Here is a 26,516-nt window from a genome sequence, read left to right as displayed (position 1 = left end):
AACACAAAAATGAGATTTATTTCCCTTTTAACTTGGCCAGAATCCACAGTGTGAGTGTACATGATTTTTATACCAGGTAAAAAAGCCTTTTAAAAAACAGTAGTATAACTACTAATGTAGATTCTAACGAGTACCAAAGTCCCCAAAATTATAAGAGCCCATTAATGACAATAGCAAACAAACTCACTATCATTAGGATTCACATGAGTTTTATGTAGCCACTTGCTGTATGACATTTAAAAACCTTTGAAGCTCATGGATATTTGTCACAAATTCTCCAGATCCGGCCAATATGTCAACCTTGGCGGAGATATTTTTAACAAAGTCTGTTATTACCATCATTCCAAAATTTGGTGGGAGAAACCAGAAAAAAATCTGTACTGTTGATGAACACCTTTTGGGTCCAAAATGCCACCAAGAATTTAGATCATTCTGGTGGAAGAGTAGACTAAACTGAAGAGTTACAAATATAATAAACCCATTTTGAAGCTACTAGGCTTCACAGGAAAAATCATTCCCACCTCCCAGATGAGATTATAACCCATTTCTGGGTAACTAAGCCACTTGGGCACCTCCCTCTCTCTTGGCATGAGACTGTAACAATGTAATGGAACTGTCTCCAATGTGTCCCACGCATTTTCATGTGGAGCCGAGGACTAAAAAGTGAAAATCACGAAGTCTCATCCATTACATGTTTAATTAATGCAGAGATGGGAAAATGCAACAGTGCCATTGCACTCTACTTTAACTACAACTCTTGTTACAAACAAGTCAGAGGCAGGCAAATGATCAGTCAGAGGCAGGGATGCTCCCAGATGTCTGAAAATCTCTTCTGAAGACCCATTAAGATAAATCGAGATTATTAGATAATTAAATTCTCCAAAACTTGTATACAGGTCACAAAAAAATAAAAAGAACAAAAGGCTGTTTGTGGGATTTTTACAATGATATATTCTTTAGTACAGGCATAGGGGAGATACAAATAAACATGTAACCGAATATTTCAATTTTGATAACTTATGAAGTGGTTAACAGTAAATTGCATACATCTTGTATTTAGAATTGTGTTACAGAGACTTCTTTATTATGGGGAGGGGAACAAACTGAAACAGTTAACATCAATAAGGGGAAGGATCCCTTCATCATTCATCTAGATTCCTTTGTCCACACCTCTGGGGTCCCCCATACTGAGGGGGGTTTCCACACTGAGTACAGATGTTTGGATATGAATTTTGATTTATGTCATTCAAATTACTATTCCTCATATTATTATCATTATTACTGAAGCTTCTATTCCTATTTTCCTCATTTCTTACAATTCATAATTACATTACCCACCTTTCCACAAAAGTAACATGGTAGTAGTTGTTTTGTGGATTCTTGTAAGGGAGCTATGACCTCTCCCTGCTTTGCCTTTTCAATGGTTTTGGTTAATTCCTTTATATTCTTTCTTAATGTCTCTACCAAATTAGTGTTCTCTTTATCCTCTCCCTGTTTAGCAGTCAATACCTTTATTTCCTTCCTTAATGTTTCCAGTAAATCAGTGTTCTCTTTCTCCTTTTCCTTATGCCCCTCAAAAGCATAAACTGCTACTATTCAATTCTTCGAGGTCCATATTAGGCCAGTTTGGACAGCTAGTCATAAAATAATTCTTAACTACCTTACAACTATTTTTTCACAAATTGTATTCTAATTTGTCTAATATCCCTTTCCCTAGCAAGATCCAATTCTATATACCTACCTCCCAGCTCAATAAACCTATCCATAAACTGAGAGTGGTTTTCATGATCTTCCTGCTTTAGATTTTCAAATTTAGTCCATGTACCAGACCTATCAAAACAAGCTCTAATTGCTTTTAGTAATGCATTTCGAGCCTGGCATAGTTGTAAGTAATCTTGCTCTGAATTTGGGTTCCATTTGGGATCTTCAATTGGCCAAATTGTTCCTTCTCCCTGGGCCTGATTAACAAGAGAAAGAATCTTATTTCTTTCCATTTCCATTAGCAAGGCCTAGAACAAATCTTCCACATCAATCCATGTAGGATTATATGTGCGGAAAATGCTTTCAACCTTATTTATGACCACCACAGTTTCACTTTCATAAGGAGAGTTTTCTTTGAATCTCTCAATGTCTTGTGGAGAGAAAGATGTCTAATGTTTACTAAGTCTCCACATCTATTATAAGTAGGAACGTTTCTGAGAGGGAATAGGTATTTATTCTAATCATCTGTGATAACTGCTGCTTGACCTGTTTTTTTGACTTCAATGGAGTGGGTTGTAGTGAGGCTAGTGGGGGAAGGAAGGAAGTGGGTGAATGGAGGGGGAGGGGCTGGTCAATGGGTAGGGAGGCAAGGCAAAAAGATTGGGGCAAGGCAAAAAGATTGGGGTGGGGCCGGGGGTAGGGAGGAAAGAAACAGGGGTGGGACTGTGGGTGGGGTAGAGATGAATGGGGAGGAGAGGAGGAGTGAGGATAGACCAAGCAGGGACAGAGCTGAGGAGGAGAGGAGTAGGATGGGTGAGATCTAGAGGAGGAGTCATAGAAAGGTGGGTGGGAATCGGTCAGGGGAAGGAGGATAGGGAAAAGAATGGCCAAGAGAATAAGGCACGTAGGGATAGGGAAGATGGGTGGGCACTGTGTAGTGAGGAGGAGGAAACTCTTGAGGATATAGGTAGTGGGATGGCAAGTGAAAGTAGAGAGGTAGATTTGGAGGAAAGGAGATGGGAGGAGTGAGGGATGAGTGAGGTCTGACAAAGAGAGGAGCCAAATGGTCCATATCCTGGTTTGGGTTAGTATGAGGAGAAACTGTCTCATAATCCAGGTGGGATGAATTCTTGCTAGATCTAATCAAGGGTTCAGGAGGAAAAACTGAAGGAGTTATGCCGGAATGGTCTAGTTCCAAAGAAAGAATGATGGTTAATTTATCAAAATGATATGTCCACAAGAGCCAGCATTTATAATCTTTGGAATCTTTGTTTTTAATAGCTAACTTCAAATCTTTTAAGATCTTAAAGCCAAAAGATCCATATTTTTGCCAGGTATATGACTTATCCATCCAAGCTTTACAAAGTTTTTTAGCTTCCTTTTTTTGTCATCCAATTCTCCTTAGGAAGATTAGGATCACCCCAATAATTAAAAAGGTTATGTAGGGGTGAATCTGGAGGGATATTTCCTGATTTCCCTGATTTGTTGCAGTATTTCCCAGTGTCTATCTGCCTATTTAAGCTAGTCTGAGAATCACTGACTGGTCAATTTATACAATGAAAAGTTCTTAAAACATGAAAAAATGGAGACACAAATTTCTTCAATGTTATTGTGGAAGGCAATGAGAGTGGGGTTAAATAATAAGCTAATATAAGGAACTAAGTAATTGTACTGCAATAGTATCAATAATGAATATGTATTTATTATGATGATTGTTATTATTAATAATTAGTAATAGTCAATAACCATAAACAAGTCTCAAGTATTAACAATAATTATTAAGTTGTTAGTGACTAATAATAGTTATTTATAATTAATAATTATGGTTATTGATAGTATTATTAATACTATTGTGTTCTAAAATTATTAATCTTGCATTTAATTAATTTGATTGAATTTTGAATTTGTTCAATTTTATAACTTTGGTTTTAATTCAGTATTATTAATATTTAACTATTAATAATTCTTTTATTTAAATGTATTTAATGTAATGTTATTATTTTAAATTAGTAGTAGTAGTATGTTAAAGTTCCTGTAGTTCTACTTCTTGCCTGTGGGTGATGCTACAACTGTGTGTAGAGGGTAAGACACTAGCAGGGGTCCCCAAACTTTTTACACAGGGTGGGTCAGTTCACTGTCCCTCAGACCGTTGGAAGGCCGGAATATAAAAACCTAACCCTAACCCTAACTGGGCAGCAGTATACACAGTGTGCAATCCCCTCCCCCAAATCGCTGCTCACCATGCTGACATCTTCCATTGTGCAGCCACATAATCCTTTGCTCAGCACCTCATTCTAAGGCACCACACAAAGGATTATATCACCGGAAGTAGTACTGTACTTGAGCGATGCCACGCTTTGAGGCGCTGCCACATACAGTACTCCTCTCACTGACCACCAGTGAAAGAGAAGCCCCTTCCAGAAGTGAGGTGGGGGCCGGATACATGGCCTCAGGGGGTCGAAGTTTGGGGAACCTTGCACTAGAGGTTAGGTGTTATCTAAATATAAGTGAGAGAGATAAAGAAAGAGAAAAAAATGGTGTGGCTTTAGATAAGCTGTAGGGGAAAGGTCAGCCTTTTTTGTTTGTTTGTTTGAGGGGGGAAGGGAGGAAAAAAAATCTTCCTTGTAAAAATTCAGTCCTTTCCCCTCCCCCAGAGGAAACCTAGTGGCCACATGTTTTCAAAGTTGAGGGTGCTGGGGAGGGAGCTCCTAACAACCAGTGCCTGATTTTCAACCCAGACTCAACCAACTCTAGGTCTGGCTCTCAATGTACTAACCTAGCCAGGTACTCGAGGTGGGATCAGGATTTAGAGGCACAGAAGTACCTAATGACTCAGTCTCCCCACTCCAGTACCAGAATTAGTTTAAGGGGCTATATCCTGTGCTGGCCTGTGCCGAGCACATCGGGAACTAGGAGCTGCAGGCAAGTTCCCTGAGTGTTTGGTGCTGGGGAAGGTCCAGGCTTAGGGGTTCCTGTTGGATCCCAGAGATGCTTTTGTGCAGCTCAGCCTAGGTCCTGTCTGTGCAAAACCTTCCTCCACCCCTATCCTAGCTGAAAGAAATGGGGGGAGGGGCTTGTGGGAGGAGAGATCTTACCAATTCTGGCAGGTTGGAAAGGGAAAATTGCTGCTTCTCTGTCTCTGTCTGGCCAAGGGGTGTCCCACATATGAAAGCATGAAAGCAGATGCCACTTTTACTAAAAATCATCCTATGCTGTACTCAAAACTCAAAACACTGCCTCAGAAGAAAATTAAGAATCCTCCTTAACTAAGGTAGTAGTCATCTATTCTATTTAAAATTAATATTTATACCAGTTATTATTTTTCATAGGGTTTATTAATAATCACTTGAGATGAAAAGGTAGATAAGCATATAGTTAAAGTCTTTTCCTTACTCTAAGTTCTGACCACGTGTAATATATTCTCCAAGAATCCATCTCTTTTACCTGTCTGTTCCAGCCAAGAGTTCTGTGCTAAAAACCCAGGAGGGCTCTACCAACTCTCTTTTAATGATATTCACAGACGTTCATGGACGTTCATGGACACAACTCTGGTATGTGAAGAATGTTGATGAACTGGTCAGCAACCCAGGAAGGGCAGGGGTTGAAATCCCCTTGACACAAAAACATACAAAGAATCCACCCTCTCAGGGATGAAAAATATGAGTATTTCATCATGAAAGTTTTTTATTTTTAATTTCTTTTTTTTTAAACCCTTACCTTCTGTCTTGGTACCAATACCAAGGCAGAAGAGTGATAAGGGTTAAGTAATGGCCGTTAAGTGACTTGCGTAAGGATAATTTTAGGGTTGTAACCTAATCTAAATTAATTTGGTCACCAGAGAAAATCCCAAATAAAATACCCAAGTCAGTTTGGAAATTTATGGTGTTCTTAATTAATATAGAGGGAAGGAATTAAGGAGAAGAGAGAGAAAGAGGGTATAGGATTTCTCCCGCCTGGCCTGTGCCAGGGGAAGTTCAAAGACCTCTACCACTAGGCCTTTGAAGAAGATTAGAGGCTTTTCTAAGAGAATAGTGTTTGGAAGGCAAAAGAGAAAAGAATCACCCTAAACTCTGAGAGAGCTCAGTGAAGATGCCTCACCTGAACTAGGCTACTAAGCTTCTCCCAGTATAGTATGAAGGAAAACTCACCGCCAACCCCGGACAATAGCTGCCACCATGCCAAGATGCCAAAATGGTCAGCAAGCTGCTGCCAGAGCCACCTCTCCGCAGAAAGAGACTGGAGAGAGTAAGTGACAGCAAATATATAGACGGTTTTTATATCACTTTCCTGCGTCTCACATGTACCAATTGTAGTGTAAGGATAATTTAGGGTTGTGACCCAATCTAAATTTGATTTTTGGTCACCAGGGGATATCCCAAATAAAATACCCAAGTCAGTTTGGAAATATATGGTGGTTTAATCAATATATAGGGAAGAAATCAAAGAGAAGAGAGAGGGAAAAGTATGGAATTTCTCGGGAAGAAATCAAGGAGAAAAGAGAGGGAAAGGTATAGGATTTCTCCTACCTGGCCTGTGCCAGGCGAGTTCAAAGTCCTCTGCCACAAGGTCCTTGAAGATTAGAGGCTTTATTTAAGAGGATAGTGTTTGGAAGTTAAAGAAGAGAAAAATCAGCCTAAACTCTGAGAGATCTCAGAGAAGAGCCTCACCTGAACTAGGTTACTAGGATTCCTCCAGTATAGTATCAAGGAAAATTCACCACTAAACCCGGACAATAGCAGCTGCCACGCCAAGATGCTGACACGCTCAGCAAGCTGCCACCAGCCACCTCTCCTCCATCAAAGAGGCTGGAGAGAGGAAGTGATGCCAAATATATAGATGGTTTTACATCACTTTCCTGCGTCTCACATGTACCAATGATATCTTAGGCTTGACTTAGGACAGCCCAGGGGTCTTTCAATTGTTTCTGATTTTTCATTTGCTAGCATGTCTGTCAGGCCATCTTCCTAAATACTTAATCCTTAAGTATGGGGGTAGACGTTCCTGATTTTGTTAGACTATGTAGGGTAGAGTAATCTAAATTCACAATTTCCTGATTTTTGTTAGACTAAGTAGTGTGGAATAATCTAAAATTTACAGTAGCTTAAGCTTGATTTAGGACAGCCCAGGGGTCTGTCAGTTGTTTCTGATTTTTCATTTGCCATCTTCCTAAATACTTAATCCATAAGTATGTGTATAGACATTACTGTTTTTGTTAGACTAAGTAGGGTGGAGTAATCTAAAGTTCACAATCACTCTGATGATGATTGGGACACCAGTCTCCCCAGTTGAACACTAAACATAATCATCCTGCACCTCCAAATTTTCTAACTGCAGTTGCATATATAATTTCACCTTCTAAGAGGAAATTACAATAGTTAGATAGAAAGAAATAGAAGAAAGACAGACAGCAAAACCAATGTTTGCTGGGCACATTGACAAAAACCAATCGGGGGCAGTCCCTTTTTAGCGTAAGAGTACTCATTCAAATAAATGTTCAATCAAACTTCAGTTCAATCAACCACACCCAAAGTTGGTTCTGGATCTTCTTGATGTAGTGTAGGTTTTCTGGCATCTTTCTGCAACAGTTCATTCTCTGGATTTAGGAGTTAGCAAGCTTCTTTCCTTGAAGATCTTTTCTTGAACAAAATTTCAAAATCTTGAATTTTTATTAAAATACAATCCCCCCTGAAGTGGGTGTTAAGAAACATCCAGTTCAGCTCAGGATGCATGGTTGAGTTATGGGGGTATATGAGTTAATTATCAAAAGAAGAGGAAAAACAAAAACAAAAAACATAAAGAAGAGAGAAAAAGATGGGAGAAAGTTAAACTTTTGGGAGAAAGGGAAAAAAAATCAAAATAGGCCCTTATTTGGGTTTAATAAATTTCTAAGAGACCCTTGTATTAGGGTCTAATTTAATTAATTTCTAATCCCACAAGTCTGTAGGACAGAATGCAGTAATATTTCACTTACCCATTTGCAGCCAAGACTACAGGAAGTTGCCATACTACAAGAAAGAAAAAGAACTAGAATTTTGTTTTGATAGGGAAGTGTCATTCCCTGGTCTGATTTTTTTTTTGTCATTCTCAGGGATATGGGAAGCCAGGATGATAGTCAAACTTTGGTACTTTTCTAAGTGTTTCACAAAGAGTATAGATACAAGGAAGTCCTATGACTCGAGCGTCACAACCTCAAGTCTCACACTAGGTCCTTTTGTATTGGCTTAGAAGTGCATCAATCTGTGCTCCTTGTTTTATTTCATTTCCTAGAATCAGACACAAACATTAATCACAGTCCCATAACATTTTATCAATAAATGGCAAGTTCCCACAGTTTAAAGCTTTTGGGGTATACATTACTATTATAGCAAGAATATATATATATATATATATACATATATATATATATATGCACACACACATACATATACATATATGTATTTTAAACTTATATTACTGCAGAACAAATAAATGAGAAAAAAGGGGGGGAAATAAAATATTCTAATCAAAATAAAAGAAAAGCAATAATAAAAATAAGGGGAAAAAATCAGGAATTCAATGTGTTCCTGAAAACAGTTTCCATTTGTCTATGGATTATTATCTCCAATGTATGTGATAGGATAGTCAATCAGTCTCAACAGAAGATGTTCTCTTTACATGTGAGCAATGAATCCAAGAGTCCTTCTCTCCAATCTTTATAGATGTTGGAGTAGTTAACAATATTTGGAATGGCCCTTCCCAGGAAGACTGAGTTGCTCCAGTACACTGGAAATTCTTAATATACACCTTGTCTCCTGGGTTCAGGCCATGAAGTGAAAAGTTTAGTGGTCCGGCTTGTACTGCAGCTCCAGATTCATGGAGTTCATGCAGTTTGTGCTGTAATTCCTTTATTTAGGAAGTAATAGTAGTATCTCCCCCTAATAGTGATGTATATGCAGGGGAGAAAGGCTTAGTATGTATGGATGTCCAAAAAGCATCTCAAATGGTGAGATGTGTAGATCTCCTCTAGTAGTTATACCAGGGGCTATCCATACTCTCTTAATAGAGTTCATGATGCCCTGGGTACCAAAGTGACCATTTTTATGAATAGATTGGCAAATTTGGTGATAGAAACTTCTCGGGAGCAGGGGTTTTCCTTCAGATGACACCCATACTCCATTAATCTGTTTTGCTTTGAATTTTTGCTTCCATTTTTCCACTTCCTTTTCATTATAGGAAAGTGATAAATTTAAGTCACCAGTGGTTGTTAATGTTAAAATTAATTCAGATCCTTCTATGGCTGCTAGCTTTGCAGTGGGCATTTGCTCGATCATTTCCCCTAGGGAAACGATCAGTGCCACCTGTATGGGCAGAGCAATGAACTACAGCTAGGGCTTCAGGCAGCTAGAGAGCAGAAAGAACTTCATTAATAATTTCTACATTAGCTTTAGATTTTCCAGCTGAGATTAAAAATCCTCTTTGGAGCCATAGCATTCCAACTGAGTGACAAAATGCCAAAAGCATATCTAGAATCCATATAAATTGTTGCCTTTTTATCCTTGGCAATTATACAGGTGTATTTCAGAGCTATGTGTTCTGCACCTTGAGCGCCAATATTAGAGGGCAGTGAAGCTGACCACTCAGTGGCAAATTCTGTGACTACAGCAGCTCCAGTGTAGCATATGCCATCCCTCATAAAAGAGGAACCATCAGTAAATAAGACCAGATCTGGATTGTCTAAGGCAGTGTCCAAGAGATTATCTTGAGGCTTTTCTGCCATGGACACTGGTGTTTCACAACTGTGTAATGGTTCTCCTGAAGTTGGTAAATCTGGAAGCAAGGTGTCAGGGTTAAGAGTTGTACAGCATTTCAAGGTTATGCTTTCGCTATTTAACAAGGTTATTTCATACCTTGTAATTCGCTGTTCCAAGAATGCCTGTGTTCTATGCTTTAGAAACAATGCTTCTACCTCATATGGGAACATAATTGTTAATGGGCATCCCAATACTAGATCAACAGTTTTTGTCACTAGTAAGACTGTAGCAGCTACTTCTCTACTACATGTTAGTGCTCGTGATGCTACTGGGTCCAGTTGGGCAGAATAATAAGCAATTGGGTGCTGAGAAGGTCCCAATGTCTGAGTTAAAAACACCTGAAGCTACCCCTCTTTGCTCATGTACAAAGTAAATGACTTGTTGTAATCTGGGATGCCTTGAGCAGGGGCAGACAGGATAGTCTGTTTTAGATCTGATAGAGCTGATAGGTGTTCTGGCTCTAATTTAAGTGGTTCAGGGACTGAATCCCTCGTTAATGCTATAAGGGGTTTAGTAATTTTCCCATAGCAAGGAATCCATTGTCTACAAAACCCTGCTGCTCCTGAAATTGCTTTCAATTGTTTCTTAGTGGTAGGAGCACTTAAATTTTGAATATTTTCAATTCATTGGGAGAAATAAAGCAGGCACCCGCCATCAGGATGAACCCCAAATGTTCTACTTTAGGGAGACACCACTGAACTTTATTCTTTGAGATTTTGTGCCCTCTTTTGTGTAGTTCCAAAAGAAGGTGTTTACTATCTTCCTCACATGCTTCTGCATCTGTTGAAGCCAAGATATTGAAGCCAAATTTATGTATTTGATTAATTTTCTGTTTTTAAATGTTATATTATTTGTGTCTTGGCTCAAAATTTGTGCAAATAAACTTGGGCTTTCCACGCACCCTTGTGGCAGTAACTCCATGTAAATTTAGAGTCCTTCCAGGTGAAAGCAAAGATCTGCCTGGAGTTCTCGTGTATGGGTATGGAAAAAAAGGCTGAGCACAAGTCCACTACTGTAAAGTATGTAGTTGTGGCTAGGAATAGATGAAATAATCATATGTATGTTGGAAACTACGGAGTGTCTCTTTATAATGTGGTTGTTCACAGCCCTCAAATCCTGTATGAATCTATAGAGGTGCTTGCTATTGGGCCCTATTTTTGTTTTCTTAACAGGCAGGATGGGAAAATTGTATTCAGATTTACAAGGGACTATTATTCCCTGGTAAATTAATGAGTTTGTTACTGGGGTAATACCCTCAATTGCCTCTGTTGAGAGTGGATATTGAGGAATGGAAGGAGGTGGGCTAGATTTAGTTTTTATTTGCACAGTAACAGCAGACTTAAGTAAGCCTACATTGGAAGAAGATGTGGCCCAAAGAAACTCCAGTATATCTGCAGGTATTACAAAGGTGGAACACTCTTTTCCCTCCTGACTCTGAGAGAAGTACAGGGAGAAATTTTAAAGATTCCTCAGGTACTTCCAATGATAAGGAATCATCTGGGGAGCAAGTTAATTGTGGCTCTGAGTTTTCATAGAAGGTCCCTCCCCAGCAAATTTAAAGGGGAGTCAGGCTTCAAAAGGAAGGAATGTTGTTCTTCTAGGGGTCCTACAGACACCTTTCTAGGGGAAAGCTTTTTAACTCTTTGGGCTATCCATGACATTCCCATTACATTATCTGAGCCAATGGAATAGCAATGTAAATCAAGTATACCCCTTAATACAGACCTGGAGCTCCAGTGTCCAAAAGACAATCATAATAGTTGTTACCCACCTTTAAGGTAACATGGGGCTCATCAATATGGGGGGGCAGTGGATAGGGAAGACGGATAGTAGGACATCAGAGTTTGGAAAATCAAAGGTTGTATCCTCTGATTCCTGTGTCCCAACCCCCCCCTCGCCCCAGACACCTTCATAGTATTTGGAAAGTTCCTTGGGCACCCCCTGAAGGGCACCCCCCTGAGGGTCATTAGCACCCCAAGTATTTTTGGATGAGCACCATTTAAGTTATATTGTTGTGGAGTCATTTGGTTTGAGTTATCATTTTCCCAATATCTATTCCAATAGTTATCATTCCTAAAGTTGTGATTTCCCATTATTATTATTATAATTATTTCTATAATTATCATTTCTATAGTTATTAAACTGCATATTCCTTCTGATTGCCTTGAATAAAGTTCTACACTCTATAATTCTGTGGCCCTTCTCACAGAATTGGCAGGTAATGGATCAATAATTAGATTCCTGGAGAGGGGCAAGTGCCATTGGTTGAGTATCATGCCTTTTTTCCAGTTTAGCAATCTCATATGTTAAATATGTCAATTGTTTCTCAATTTTCTCCATGAGATCATTATTCTCTTCCTCCTTTGTTTCCCTTTGAAACATATAGAGCTGTTTTTTGCAATTCTTCAAGGTCCATCTGTGGCCATCTTGGGCAATGTGTTCTAAAATAATCCCTAATCACTTTGCAAGAGTTATTGACAAAGTGCCTTCTAATTTGTCTTAGGCAATTTTCTTTAGAAAGGTCAAAATCCAGGTATCGACTCCCAAACTCAATTAATCTGTCCATGAATCCAGAGGGTGTCTCTTCCTCATTTTGCTTAATTCTTTCAAATTCTGTCCACTTATTTGTACTGTCTGCACACTGTCTCATGGCTGTTAAGATGGCTTCCTTACAGTGGTATAGTTGTAAATAATCCTCAGAGTTGTTATAGTCCCATTTGGGATCCTGAGATGGCCAGTGTGCTGCATTGCGCCCCCGGGTTTTATTGACATGAGAAATTATTTCATTCTTCTCACTTTCAGTTAAAAAAGCCTGTAGCAAGTTGAAGTCTTTGTAAGACGGATTATACTGAAAAAATATGTCTGTCATCTTTTTCGTTACCAGAAAGGAATCTTGTTCATATGTGGGAACATTTCATGTGAATTCATTTATTTCTTGGGGAATAAACGGTATATTGTGCCTTAGAGTCACCACATCCCCACTGTGTCCTATTTCAGGTACTTCTCTTAGAGGAAAAAGACCTCTAGTTGAATTTGGTAGCTGTAGGTCAGTTTGGCTAGAACGAGTTTCTTTAGAAGGACAAGATTTCCTTGGGTCTGGAATTGGTTTTGGGGTAGGAGGACATTTCCTTGGGTCTGGTTTTTGGGTAGGAGGACATTTCCTTGGGGCTGGGATTTGTTTTTGTGTAGGAGAAGGAACAGGAGAAACTGGGATTTTAGAAGTTTGGGTTTCAGGAGAAGGGTCTTGGGGATTAAGTTCATCCAAGATTTGCAGACCATGACAGAACAAGTCTATTAGCTGAGCTATAGGAGAGGTGTTTTCCATCTCCATTTCGGGGGAGGGAGTTTCCTCATTTAGAGGTTCAGAAACAGGTTTGTCATGTTCAGACATGTTTTTGGTGGGGTCTATATTTGCCAATTGATCCTGTAAGAAGCATTTTAAATTATCCAATTGGTTTTGCATGTTCTCCTGTATTTTAGCTTCAGATTTTTTCAAATTAGCATTTCTCATCACAGTATTTAGGAGTATAAAAATGAAATTACCTAATAACATAAGAAATTAGAGGTATTCTGAAATCTTTAATGTCCCTAATTCTTCAACCACCATACAAATGTCGTAGAATGCAGTATTCAATTATATATATGTATATACATATATATTTGTATATATATTATTTTTTTCCTAATGGACCTCACAAGTTGTTTTTTTTTTTAACTCCTCACTTAATTTTAAAACTAGAGACACATGGGGAGCAGGACAAGACTTAAACTTTCTCTAGGTTTCTCTCAGTGCTAATTAAGAGTAATCTAGGCAGTATTGTCAGTGAGGTTTGCCTAATTGGGTTGTTTGTTCCCCAAGGGAAAGGGGATTCATATGTAAACAGCTTCCCCAGTTCTGCTGCTTTTAGATTAAAAAAAAAATGGCTGTGTTCAATTCAAATTAATGAGAAAAGAGAAAAAAAAATTATACTCACCTGATTTCGCAGCTGTGTTTAAAACTGCTTAAAAAGCTGACTTGAGGAAGTAACAAAGAAAGAGGTTTCACAAAATTTGAGAGTCCTAGTCACACCCTTCATGGATTAGCCAGACTGCAAGGATAATTTTAATTTAATCTAATTTTAATCTAAATTAATTTGGTCACCAGAGAAAATCCCAAATAAAATACCCAAGTCAGTTTGGAAATTTATGGTGTTCTTAATTAATATAGAGGGAAGGAATTAAGGAGAAGAGAGAGAAAGAGGGTATAGGATTTCTCCCGCCTGGCCTGTGCCAGGGGAAGTTCAAAGACCTCTACCACTAGGCCTTTGAAGAAGATTAGAGGCTTTTCTAAGAGAATAGTGTTTGGAAGGCAAAAGAGAAAAGAATCACCCTAAACTCTGAGAGAGCTCAGTGAAGATGCCTCACCTGAACTAGGCTACTAAGCTTCTCCCAGTATAGTATGAAGGAAAACTCACCGCCAACCCCGGACAATAGCTGCCACCATGCCAAGATGCCAAAATGGTCAGCAAGCTGCTGCCAGAGCCACCTCTCCGCAGAAAGAGACTGGAGAGAGTAAGTGACAGCAAATATATAGACGGTTTTTACATCACTTTCCTGCATCTTACATGTACTAATGGTAGCTTAAGCTTGACTTAGGACAGCCCAGGGGTTTGTCAGTTTCTTATTTGTCATTTGCTACCACATGTCTATCATAGGCCATCCTCCTAAATACTTAATCATTAAGTATGGTTGTAGACATTCCTGTTTTTGTTAGATTAAGTAGGGTGGAGTAATCTAAAGTTCATACTTGCCCAGGGTCACACAGCTAGGAAGTGTCTGAAGCCAGATTTGAACCTAGGACTTCCCTTTTCTAGGCCTGGCTCTCACTCCACTGTCTGGACCTAGCTGTCCCCTATTTTTAATTTTTACAAGCTAATGTTTTGAAATTTTTATTATAATGAGACTGATAAAGAATTAATTTAGTTACCTAACAAGGAAGTACATTCTTTGGGGAATATCAAGTAAATGTGAGCTTCTTTAACTGGGAAAGTTTGGATAAAAGAAAGCTGGAAAACTTACACTGAAGAATTTCTTAGGAAGTATAGGAAAAGCTAAAAGGAAACTTGGAGATCAACTAATTCAAACCTCTCATTTTGCAAATAAGGATAATAGTTCACCAGTGTTAAATATACAGTTGTCCCTCACTATATCCCAGTTCACTTATCATGGCATCAGTGTATCACAGGTTTTTTTAAAAAAAAAAGTCTAATTCTGTATTGTGTAGTTTTCGCTATATTGCGGGATTTTGCGACACAGAATGAAAGGTGACCAACTCCAGCGCTGTGTTCTGTATCCTGGGGGGTCTCTAGAACATGACTCCCATGCGATAATGAGGGAATCACTGTAATTTAAACTTTGAAGTATTTGATTTTTAATTTTTTTCTCCTTGCAAGGTGGTGAAATTGTCTGGGCAAATAATATACTTGCCATTAGGCAAACAGAATATTATCTTCTTCTTATGGTAAAAATTCAAGTACAGTTTGATCAGTTAGCATGTGTCAGGGGGTAAAATATAGATAAGTATTTTTCACATCTTAGTCTTTATTTCCTGAAACCCTCTTTCAATATGACATATTTACAAGAATGAATTTTCTTGTTACTTTCTCCGGTGGAAAAGTCATCTATCATGAGATAATAGATCTGAAATTTCTAGTTCAGTTTTGATGGGATTTAAGCTCTGTATTTTCAACTTTGCATTTAATGCTTTGAAAATAGGAAAACTTATTGTTATGTACAATTTGGGACTGATGTTTGGGCTTTCAAATCTGTCATTTTGGAGCATTTCTTTTTACTTTGATGATAATGCTTTTAGAATTAAAGTCTGGAATGAGAACAGTAAAGGAATTGATCCTAAGACATGAAAATTTGAAGTTGAACTTGAAAACTGTCCTTCCAGCAAGTATTGAAGTTGACTCCTACCTCATTAGTATATGTAGGGCAATAGCATAGAGATCATTTAAGAAACACTGAAAAATAAAAGTTCCTTTTAGAAACAGCAAAGATGGGAAGTCTTTATGAAGCAGGTTTTGTGTCCTATTCCAAAAATTTAAAATAAGGCTTTTAAAATTTTAGGGGGTACTTTAAAAAAAAAAGGAATATAAGCTTTTTGAGGACAGAGATATGGTGTTTTTAGTTGAGTTGAGAGTTGTATGTTTTTGGCAATTAAATTTGTTTGTTTTGACTGTGAGACTTTATTTTTTAAAAATATTACACATGTGTCTTAATAATAGGATTTAAAAACATAAATTGTGCTTGCTTTAAATCCTGTGCACTTAATATTTTTTTTTTCAGTAAGTATTCTCTATTCCTTCCCTAGAATGATGTTATCATTAGCAATCCCATCCCCTTACGACATGATTAAAATTCTTCTTTTAAAAATTAAAGCCTTTTTTATTACCAAAGTGATGAATGCATTGCATTTTCACCATTCTTCAGTCATTGTGGGTCAGTGATTGAGTGTTAATTCAGAGCAATATTACTTCCCAACAGAAGTTTATATTGTAATAAATGTAGGATATCATAGTATAAATATAATCTTTTTTTTAAGTAATCTGTCACTCTCACTATCTCATACCCTTGCTGAACAAATTTTAAAAATTAAACAATTTGAAAAATAAACCCCTCAATACATAGCCACATAGTCTGGCAAAAACTGATTCCTATATTGTCCATGTCTGAAAATATACTCTTTTTTGCATTTTAAATCCATCACCTCTGTCATCGAGTGGCATATTTCATCTTCATTCTTTTGAATTCATGGTTTATTATTATGTTCAGCACTATAAAGTCTTTCAAATCTGTTTTTCTTTATAAAAATGTTATCGTGTAATTTAGTCTCCTAGTACTGCTCACTTGTTTCTGCATCACTTCATAAAGACTTTCCCTATTTCCCCTAAAACTGTCCATTTTATCACTTCTGTAATTTACTTTAATAAACAATTCTTAACACTGTGTACAAGACTTAATTTCTTAGCATGATAGCTATACTCACATATGGATATGTATCATACATATTTATATATGTGTGTGTGTATCATATATATGCAATAGAAGATTTTTCAAAGGGAATATTTACTTCAGAACGTATAATCAAATATACAAACTAATTCCTTCAAAATGTGGAAGGCATAATTATTTTCCTTCCCCTGTATGACCTTGCTGTCTAGAGAGGGGAAAGTTCTTAGATTTATAGCTTAGCTAGGTTTCCATGGAACATGGTCCCAGAGCCAAACTCCCCTTGGGGAATGAGTCTCAGGCACCCTACTTCTTAGGGGTTCCATGCTGGCCTGCCTAGTTGTACCACCCTGACTGCCTCCTCCATTGACTCCCAGGTCACCTGTGGCTCAAACTCTCAGTCCCTGTAGATCACCTTCAGCATCTGAAACAGAGGAGGACATAGAACACAGAATAAGACCAAACATTTTCAAGCCCAATTCTTGGGGCCAGAGTAAAGGAAGTGGAACAGAGGAAGGAAGTCTTCCTCTCTACATTGGGCACAGCAAGAATTCAGCAGAAAAGATGGTTGAAAATGAGAGCCAGCACCTTAATCTCACCCATTTTAACTATGCAGGATGCCAAACAAAGGAGGCTATTTTAAGGGGGTAAAGGAAAGGGATGGTTTGCAAACCAATAGCAGAGGGAAGAGTTTGCAAAGAGGGACTTGCCATATGCTACAGAACTATATGGACCCTCTTCTAGAGTGTGGGGAAGATATGAGAGGACACAGTGGGACCAGAGAGGCTATTGGTTCCTGTCCCTGGGAGAACTTGGACTGGCAACTTCCAGTGGCTAACTTCTGTGGGAGTTGGCCTGCCTTTTTCCTGTGGAGCCAAACTACCTGTCCTGCTGTCCTAGTATCCTGGTATTGAGATCCTACTTACTCTGTCTTCCAATTTGTCATCTAACCGTATTCAAGCATGTGATTTGACTGCTGTGAAGAGAACTGCTAGAAAGCAAATAAAACTGACTGTGGGGAAGGCCTGAAGCCATCTTGGTCCTAGCCTGAAGAGGGTTGAACTCATCAAGGGTTCTAAGTTGCTACTCTGGACTATAAATATCTAACCAAAAGATATTTGGGAGGATTATTAGTAGTCAGGGAGATAGAATAGCCATGTTTTCTAGACAGAGAGTGTAGTGACTAGGCAGCATTAGGAAATGAAAGCAGTCCTTTGCAGGACCCATAGGAAAGGAGGGAAAAGTAACTAGAATTTATAGTTTAGGGATTCCTATTCCATAATCCTCCCATCCTGCTTCTGTGGTGAACGATAAACCTTGTCTTTGATATTTATAACTTTGATCTAAGAGTCAGGTAGCATTCTGGGCCTGGAAGAGACCTCCCGGTCTACCCTCTGTGGTGTATCAAGTAACCATCAAATCTTGATATAACAATTCTACAAACTTACCTTCAATATTATTACCTTATTTCACTTATTCATGAGGTAGGGTATGTAATTATTGTTATTATTCTTTTGTATCTGACTTTTAGACCATAATACACCAAGCCCTTCCATCCTCCTCTGTCTCCTGAAGTCTGCCCAAATTCATGTTTGTTACTTTCATGACACTATCTATCCATCTCATCCTCTGCTGTCCCCTTCCCCTTTTGCCTTCAATCTTTCCTGACTTGAGGATCTTTTCCAATGAATCCTATCTTTTCATTATGTGGCCAGAGTATTTAAGCTTCACCTTCAGTATTTGGCCTTCCAAAGAATCATCTGAATTAATTTCTTTAAATATTGACCGGGGGGGGGGGGGCAACTGGGTGGTTCAGTGGATTGAGAGCCAGGCCTAGAGATGGGAGGTCCTAGGTTCAAATCTGGCCTCAGACACTTCCTAGCTGTGTGTCCCTGGGCAAGTCACTTGACCCCCATTGCCTAGCCCTTACCGCTCTTCTGCCTTGGAGCCAATACACAGTATTGACTCTAAGACGTAAGGTAAGGTTTAAAAAAAAAATATTGACTGGTTTGATATCCTTGCTGTCCAAGGGACTCTCAAAAGTCATCTCCAGTACTAGAATTTGAAAATGTTGATTTTGTGATACTCGACTTTTCCTTTTAATCCAATTCATTACTAGTTAAAAAAAACTCATAGCTTTGACTATATGGAGCATTTTTGTCAAAAGAATATCTCTGCCTTTTAGTTTGCTGTCCATAGTCACCACAGCTTTCCTTCCAAGAGTACATATCTTTTAATTTCATGGCTGCAGTTGTTGTCTGCAGTGATCTTTGAACCCAAAAATATAGAATCTGATACTGCTGCCATTTTTTTCTCCCCCTGTTTGCCAGCAAGTGATGGGACTAGTTGCCATGATCTTAGGTTTTTTTTATGTTAAATTTTAAACCAGCTTTCATATTCTCTTCTTTGAACCTCTTCAAGAAATTTCTTAATTCTTCACTTTCTGCCATCAGAGGGGTATCATTTGCATATCTGAGTTGAAATTTCTCCTGGCAGTCTTAATTCTGACTTTTGATTCAGCCAACCTGGTGTTTTGCATGATGTACTCTACATATAAGTTAAACAAATATACAATATACAATAAACAAATAAACAATATACAACCTTGTCATGTTTACAGGTTCCTTAGGTAAGATCCAAGTAAGATGAATTGTTACTCCCATTTCTATGAGGACTTGCCACATTTTGTTGTGATTCAAACAATCAAAGACTTTAGTGTAGTCAATGAAGCAGAAGTGGATGCTTTTCTGGAACTTTCTTGCTTCTTTCCATAATCTAGTGAATGTTAGCAATTTGGTTATTGGTTCTTCTGCCTCTTAAAAAAACACCTTACTCTGTTATTTCTTGGTTCACTTATTGCTTAAGCCTAGCTTGCAGAATATTAAGCAAAAACCTTGCTGGCTAGGGAAATGATTCCAGACTTGGCACTCTATTCGTTGTGTTACCTATTTGCCCCCTTCTCTATTTTAAAGAGCAATACTATCTTCTGAGCCCCTCAGGCTTACAACCTAGCTGCTATCCTCTGCTACTCTTTTGTTTCCACCCCTTCATCCCTTCTAATTCCAGTTTCCAAGGACCTTTGCAACATCTCTCAAATAGGCTTTTATCTCTCCTCTGACACTGCCACCACTCTAGTGCAGATCCTTTTCACCTCATGCCTGGATTATTGCAAGATTACCTCAAATCTCTCCTCATTCCAATCCATTCAGACACCAAAGTAATTTTTCCTAAAGCACAGGTCTAATCATGCCACTGTCCTACTCAGTAAATTCCCTTTCACTTTCAGGATCAAATACAAAATATTTTGTATTCAAAATCCTTCATAACCCACCCACCCCCAGCCTCCCAAGGCATCTTTCTAGTATTATTCTTATATCTATCTTCTCACTATGTATTTTTCAATCCTGTGACATTGGCTTCCTTGCTGTTAAGTGAACAAAATACTTCATCTCTCTGCTCTGGGCATTTTCTCTGGCCATTCTCCATACTTGGAATTCTCTTCTTCCTCATCTCTGCTTACTGCTAACTTGGTTTACTTTAAATCCCAACTAACATCCCATCTTCTGCAGAAAAACTTTTCCAACTTCTCTTAATTCTAGTGACTTCCTTCTGTTAATTATTTCCTTTGGGGATAGTATATTTTCAAAATATACTTATATAAGATATACTTTGGGCAGCTGGAGAGCAGAAAGAACTTCATTAATAATTTCTACATTAGCTTTAGATTTTCCAGCTGAGATTAAAAATCCTCTTTGGAGCCATAGCATTCCAACTGAGTGACAAATGCCAAAAGCATATCTAGAATCCATATAAATTGTTGCCTTTTTATCCTTGGCAATTATACAGGTGTGTTTCAGAGCTATGTGTTCTGCACCTTGAGCGCCAATATTAGAGGGCAGTGAAGCTGACCACTCAGTGGCAAATTCTGTGACTACAGCAGTTCCAGTGTAGCATATGCCATCCCTCATAAAAGAGGAACCATCAGTAAATAAGACCAGATCTGGATTGTCTAAGGCAGTGTCCAAGAGATTATCTTGAGGCTTTTCTGCCATGGACACTGGTGTTTCACAACTGTGTAATGGTTCTCCTGAAGTTGTCAACTTATCAGCAGAATCTCATCTTTCTGGATTCCATGTGACATGGTTCTCTTAACTCTTTGACTTACTCCTATCTCATTCTCCTCCCTCCTTTTACTTTGAATGTACCCCTGGGTTCTGTCCTTTGTCCTCTTTCCTTCTATTTCTTACCATGACCACCACCTCAACTCTCTTTCTTGGTTGTCTCACTGATGCTCATTAGTTTTCATGAAAGTCAATGGCTTCAATAATCTTCTTTATGAAGAGTCCTAAATCTATCCTCTTACCCAACCTTTTCCCAGAGCCAATCCTATATTTCTAAGAGTCCCTTTTATATCTGCACAACTACTATCACCTCAAATTCACCTCTAAAAATGACTCTCATACACTCATAAATTTCTGTTTCTGTTTATGATACCCTCTTTCTTCTTAATGACCCACATATCTTGATATCTTCCCTCTCATCTCCAGTGAATTTGGTCTAGTTAGTGAATTCTAGTTATCTATGATCTTGTGATCTGCAAAACTTCTTGAATTAATCCCTTCCTTGCCATCCTACTTGGCCCAGTCCCTGCCCTCAAGGATCTTACAATATAATGAGGGAGATAACAAATAGACAAATATGTATTTTTAAAAATATACTGTTGTTGATAAGTTGAGGAAGATGGGTACAGAAAAAAGGACATTTAATTTAGTGAAAAGGTCATTAGTAAGCATAGAGTCATTTCAGTAGGGTTATAGGGATAAAAACCTGATTTCTAGGGGTTGAGGGATTAGTAGCAAGGAAATGGAAGTAAGAAATGTATAATCTCTTTAGAATTAATCAACAAGAATTTAATAAACATTGTTGTATACAAAGTATCGCACTTGACATTGAGAATACAAAGAAGAAAAAATGAACAATCTCTGCTCTCAGGGAACAAATTCTGATGGGGGAGACAATATTTACAATATAAGTAAATACTGAATAAATGCAAGGTTATTTAAATGTGAGTTTGTAAGAAGATCAATAGTGAAAAGACACGGAGAGAAAAGTTGATAGCTTGAAGAGGTAGCAAGGTCAAAGAAAGGTTTTATTTTGTTTTGTTTTGTTTTGAGTATATGGGACACCTGAGTATATTTGTACATAGAGAGGAAGGAACCAGTAGACACAAAAACATTGAAGATGCATGAGTCAGGAAAAGCATAGAAATTCTTGAATCTTCTTTTGTCTCTAAAATATATCATTATTCACATCAGAATTACTACATTTCATTTAAATTGGAATCCTTTATTGATTTATGGTATTATTTTCAAACTTTTCAGAATGTAAGTCTTTTTTTTTTTTAGACTTAAGCCAAAGTGCTTTGGAAACCCTAAAGAGCTATGAAAATATTAGCTACTATTATTATTTTCATCCAATCTACAGTGTATGTAAAATAAATTTAAAAAATTATTGACCATGGAAATACATGAATCTTTGGCATAAAGTATTTTTGGTTTTTATCTGGACATCATAGATAAAACATGTTCAATTGTTAATTTTGCATCTCCATCCAATTATTACCTTTGCAGCATTTTTGCATAATTGGTTCTGTGGAACTATTGTGTCATGGCATCTCTTAATGGCTCTGAGGCACATTTGGTAGTCTAATTTAAGTTCAGGACATACCTTAGAAATGTACTGTAGAGCGTCTGCCTACATCTGTTGTCTCTTTTAATGCACCTTTCATAATGACAATTTAAAATGAATGCTTCATTAAAAATGATTCACTGGTGAGTATTAATGATTGTTATGATGTTTATATCAGGGCCCTACCCCAATTCAGACACATAGTTAGGACTCTGAAAACAGTCATAGAATTAATATATTTTGAAAAAGAACATAAGAATAATGTAAATGTCACAGAATCGAGTTGAGCAACCTAAATAAGTCAATAAAACCAATAGGAAAAACTATATTTGTGAGATATTTGTGCTTTTTTACTTGAAAAGCAAGCAGAAAAATTCTCATTTTGGAAAGATTTTATTTTTTTCTCCTTGAATCAGGTCAGAACACTGTGCCTAGCACATTGTAGGTACTTAAGAAATGGTTGTTATATGAGGGCTAATAGTACTAATGATCCTTAATGACCTTGTGATAATAGGAAGTCACCTCACATCTCTAGGACTCAATTGCTTCATCTATTAAGAATACTCATTTTGACTATCATATTTAAGGTCTCTTCTACTTCCAAATCTCTAATCCCAAGTGAAGTCCTTGTTAGCCTTAAAACTAATGAAAAGAAACTAGAAGTTATTTTTTTGTTTAAATACTAGAAATTGTTACTCTGTGGATTCAAGTTCATGTTGATAGTCTGGAGATTTATTCAATTTCCAGTTATCAGAATAAGTATAGCATGAGCAATAAAATAGTTACATTTCTTCTAAGGGCAACATTAAGCATGGAAAATAATATATCATGCATTTAATGCTATCAAATTAAAACGGGAAATTGGATAGTGGAAAATTGAATATCTCCAGTTCCCCCAATTTAACAGTGCTAAGCTAAGCTTTATACCTTTTCTAGTACATTACATAGTTCACCACACATAGTAGGGCCTTAGTGAACATTGATTTGATTACTAAGTAGAAAGGCAGAAAGCAGAGGAGTGATCAGGAAAGGCTTAGGGTTTTACAGTAAACAACCAAAATTATATCTACTCCAAGTCATTGGAGGATACTACTCTTAGGGAATGGATAATTTTTCTGGTTGTTGGCATACTGTTGTCCCACTGAGCAGTAAGTAGTCTGTTGTTCAGTTAACCTTTTCAGAATATAATATATGCCTTCAGGAACCTTTTAGGTGTTGGGGTATTCTGGTATCACAACCTTCACCCTCATTATTGTGGATGGAATGGCCAAAATGCAATTATTAAGTGCTTATACTGTGCTAAATGCAGGGAGTCCAAATATAAAAGTAAAACAATTCTTTCATTCTAAGGAAGAGACAGTACAAACAGGGAAGTAATATCTGAGGAGGAATATTTTGGTTTGGAAAGTCACAGGGTTGAGGAATAGAGCCATAAGGGAGTGGATTATCAAACCTTTTTTCAGTAGTATTAGCAGTATTATTTTGATTATGATTCCAGAGAGGGAAATATGGATCAGGATGGACCCCAGTTAGAAAACTGGTGGGGCAGAGAGTGAAATATGGCTGGAGCTGGTTCACATATAGTGGACCATGAGAGACACTCATTATTAGAGCAGCACAGACAACAGTGGGAGTTCCCTTTTCATCTAATCTACAAATATATAAGATGCTACAGTAGAGTATGCTACTTTGCTTTATTATTAGTAATAGTAGTAGCAGCAGTAATATATTACATTTATGTAGCTTTTTGCACTTTACATAATATACTATAAATTATAGTTATACTTGCATGTCATATTACTCCTCTCTAACCTCAGTCCCTACAATCTCACAGTGCTAAACTAAGCTTTGCACCTTTTCCAGTGCATAACCTAGTATACCACACAGAGTAGGGCCTTAATGGACATTGATTTGATTATTAATTGGCCCTAGTCTTCTCTTTCTTCCTGCCAATATATATCTTTTTGCCTTTGAAAACAACAACAAAAGAATCACCTTTCCTTAGTAGTTCCTGAAGTGATAGAAGAGAAGAAGCCTAGTAATTTTGGTTGCAATGATTAAAGAAATTCCTGAGTGAAGTAATACAAGTATTACCCTCATTTTACAAGAGAGGAAGAAAAATGACTTGCCTGAGGTGATAAGGCTAGTAAGTAGCTGAACTGTTTTTCTAAATTCAAGTCTATCATACTTTGTATTCTGACTACGTTGCTTCTCTTTTTTATGCCAAAGAGAATAAATAGAATTAGAAGCAACAGTTTATATAGAATTTAAAACATCTAGTTTTACTAGTTATGGATTGGCTTGAGCTGTTGAGTTATATGTGTTTGTCTCAGATCCTTGATATATGTGGTAATGTCACCAAGAAGAAATGTTTCTGGTTCGGAAGTTGTCTCTCGCAACTATCAGCAGTAATATCGAATATTTTTTCATGCATGGAAGCAGTAGCCACTTCTGTTGGTAATGAATGAATTTCTTCTTTTCACTGTCTTTGACTTCATATTTTACATCCTCCCACCCTTATATTACCTTCTGACTAATATGCAATTACAAGGCGACTTTTGCCCCCAACTTTATACAGTTCAGACATATTTTGATGGTAGTACTTTGACTTTTGATGACTGATTGAAGAGGATATATATATATATATATAAGTAGGATGAGAGAGAATAGCTTTTTACAGGATTTTATGTATGTTTGTTTTCCCTGTCATATCTTTTCATAAGCAAAGCACCCTAGGCAACCATTATAGGAATATTGTTCAAAAGGATTTTTTTTAAGTACTAGTGTTATCCCTCTTCGATATTAGAAAATAATTGAATTTAACTTAAACATGATATGTAAAAGAGCTCACATTTACTTTTTCATATTTGTAAATTGTAATGAATAGTTTGTTTTTTTAAAACAGGTTTTAGATGTTCTGTTAATTTAACAATTGAATAAAAATGAAGTATACATGAAAATTGCTAATTGACTACTTTAAACTGGAATGTTTGACTCTTAGGTCCTTATTATGAATCTGAGTCATAATTAGAGGCTATAAGACCTATAGTGTACTTCTTAAATTATTACTATGCACCAGCAGGGGTTAAATTCAAATTATCCTTTACCTAATTCAGCAAGTCTTTGAAAGATAGCCTTGATTCATGTTGGCAGGCACATATGGTAAAAATTGTGTGGTAGTGCTAATATCAAACTGAGAGGTGTAGCTAATCCTAATTTACTTGAATGATACATTGAGGACTGAAAAAGAACACTGAACTATATAATGAAATTTGAAGGGATGTACTTGGGTTTAAAAGAAGCAGAAATAATATGGGGCAAGGTGTTTTAACTAAAAACCACGAGGTTTTTAGTGGGCTATAGTATATAGCTATAGTGGGCTATAGTATAAGGCAAAAGTATGTCATGCTGGCCCCTATAAACTAGTACTGTCTTAGTCTGCATTAGTAAGTTAGGGTGTCCAGGACTAGGGAGGTGAGAGTCCTAATGTGCTCTGCCTCTCCCTTGGCCAGAACACAAAGTATTGAGTTTAGTTTGGGGAGTCTCATTTTAGGAAGGAAAATGACAGACTGATGGATGTTTTTTTATAAGCAACAGGGATTGGCCAGCGATACCCTGCTGATATCTGGGGGTCCTATGAGAGTCCACAAAGTCCTCGTTGGGGGAAGAAGATGGCGAGGATTATAAGAAAAGATGGAATCAGACAGACCAAAGATGCTGATGGCAATCAATGGCAACTTTATTGAGAGTGGTGAGGATTTTTATAACCAGTTGGTTTTTACCCAAACTTTTCCATACTCATGGTAACAGACAATATTTACATGGTAACAGGTAGTGGTTAACAGAGGACCTTGAGAATGACAATGCAACCTGTCGTAATAGTGATTTATTAAATACATCTCGCACAGGATTTGGAGGATCTGTGGGTATCCATAGTATGCATGAAAACATATGCAAGATGACATCTTCCTGCTAGAGTTTCCAGGGATATGGGATACAACTTCACTAGCAATGCATTAGTGTCCCAATTTTGCCACATTCCCTCCAACATTTATTATTTTCTTTTATTGTCACATTGGCCAGTCTGATAGGTGTGAGGTGGTACCTTAACAGTTGTTTTAATTTGCATTTCTCTAATCAAGAGGAATTTAGAACATTTTTATATGCTTATTAATAGCTTTGATTTCTTCATCTGAAAATTACCTGTTCATTTCCTTTGACCATTTATCAATTGGAGAATGACTTAGATTTTTATAATTTTGACTTAGTTCTTCATATATTTGAGAAATGAGACATTTATCAGAGAAATTTGTTATAAAAAATTCTCCCCTCCCCCAGTTTTTT

At 37.4% G+C, this 26,516-nt stretch overlaps 1 protein-coding gene across 6 annotated transcripts in view; it reads left to right on the top strand.

Moving 5' to 3' along the window:
* OSBPL2 (oxysterol binding protein like 2) overlaps positions 1–26,516 on the top strand; it is a 145,792-nt gene that overhangs the window by 10,048 nt on the left and 109,228 nt on the right. For 2 of the 6 annotated variants that reach the window (XM_016427564.2, XM_016427563.2), the window contains exon 2: positions 25,770–25,923. The exons of 2 other annotated variants lie outside the window; for them this stretch is intronic. The gene's annotated coding sequence lies outside the window, so the exon portion shown is untranslated. Of the gene's footprint in view, positions 1–25,763; positions 25,924–26,516 lie in introns of all 6 variants that reach the window. 2 more of the 6 variants (XM_016427565.2, XM_007475612.3) reach the window with 1 other exon arrangement.

Source organism: Monodelphis domestica, chromosome 1 (assembly GCF_027887165.1).
Source record: "Monodelphis domestica isolate mMonDom1 chromosome 1, mMonDom1.pri, whole genome shotgun sequence".
Classification (NCBI taxonomy): Eukaryota; Metazoa; Chordata; class Mammalia; order Didelphimorphia; family Didelphidae; genus Monodelphis; species Monodelphis domestica.
Note: the sequence above shows the minus strand (reverse complement) of the source record. Positions and strands in the feature narration are given on the sequence as shown.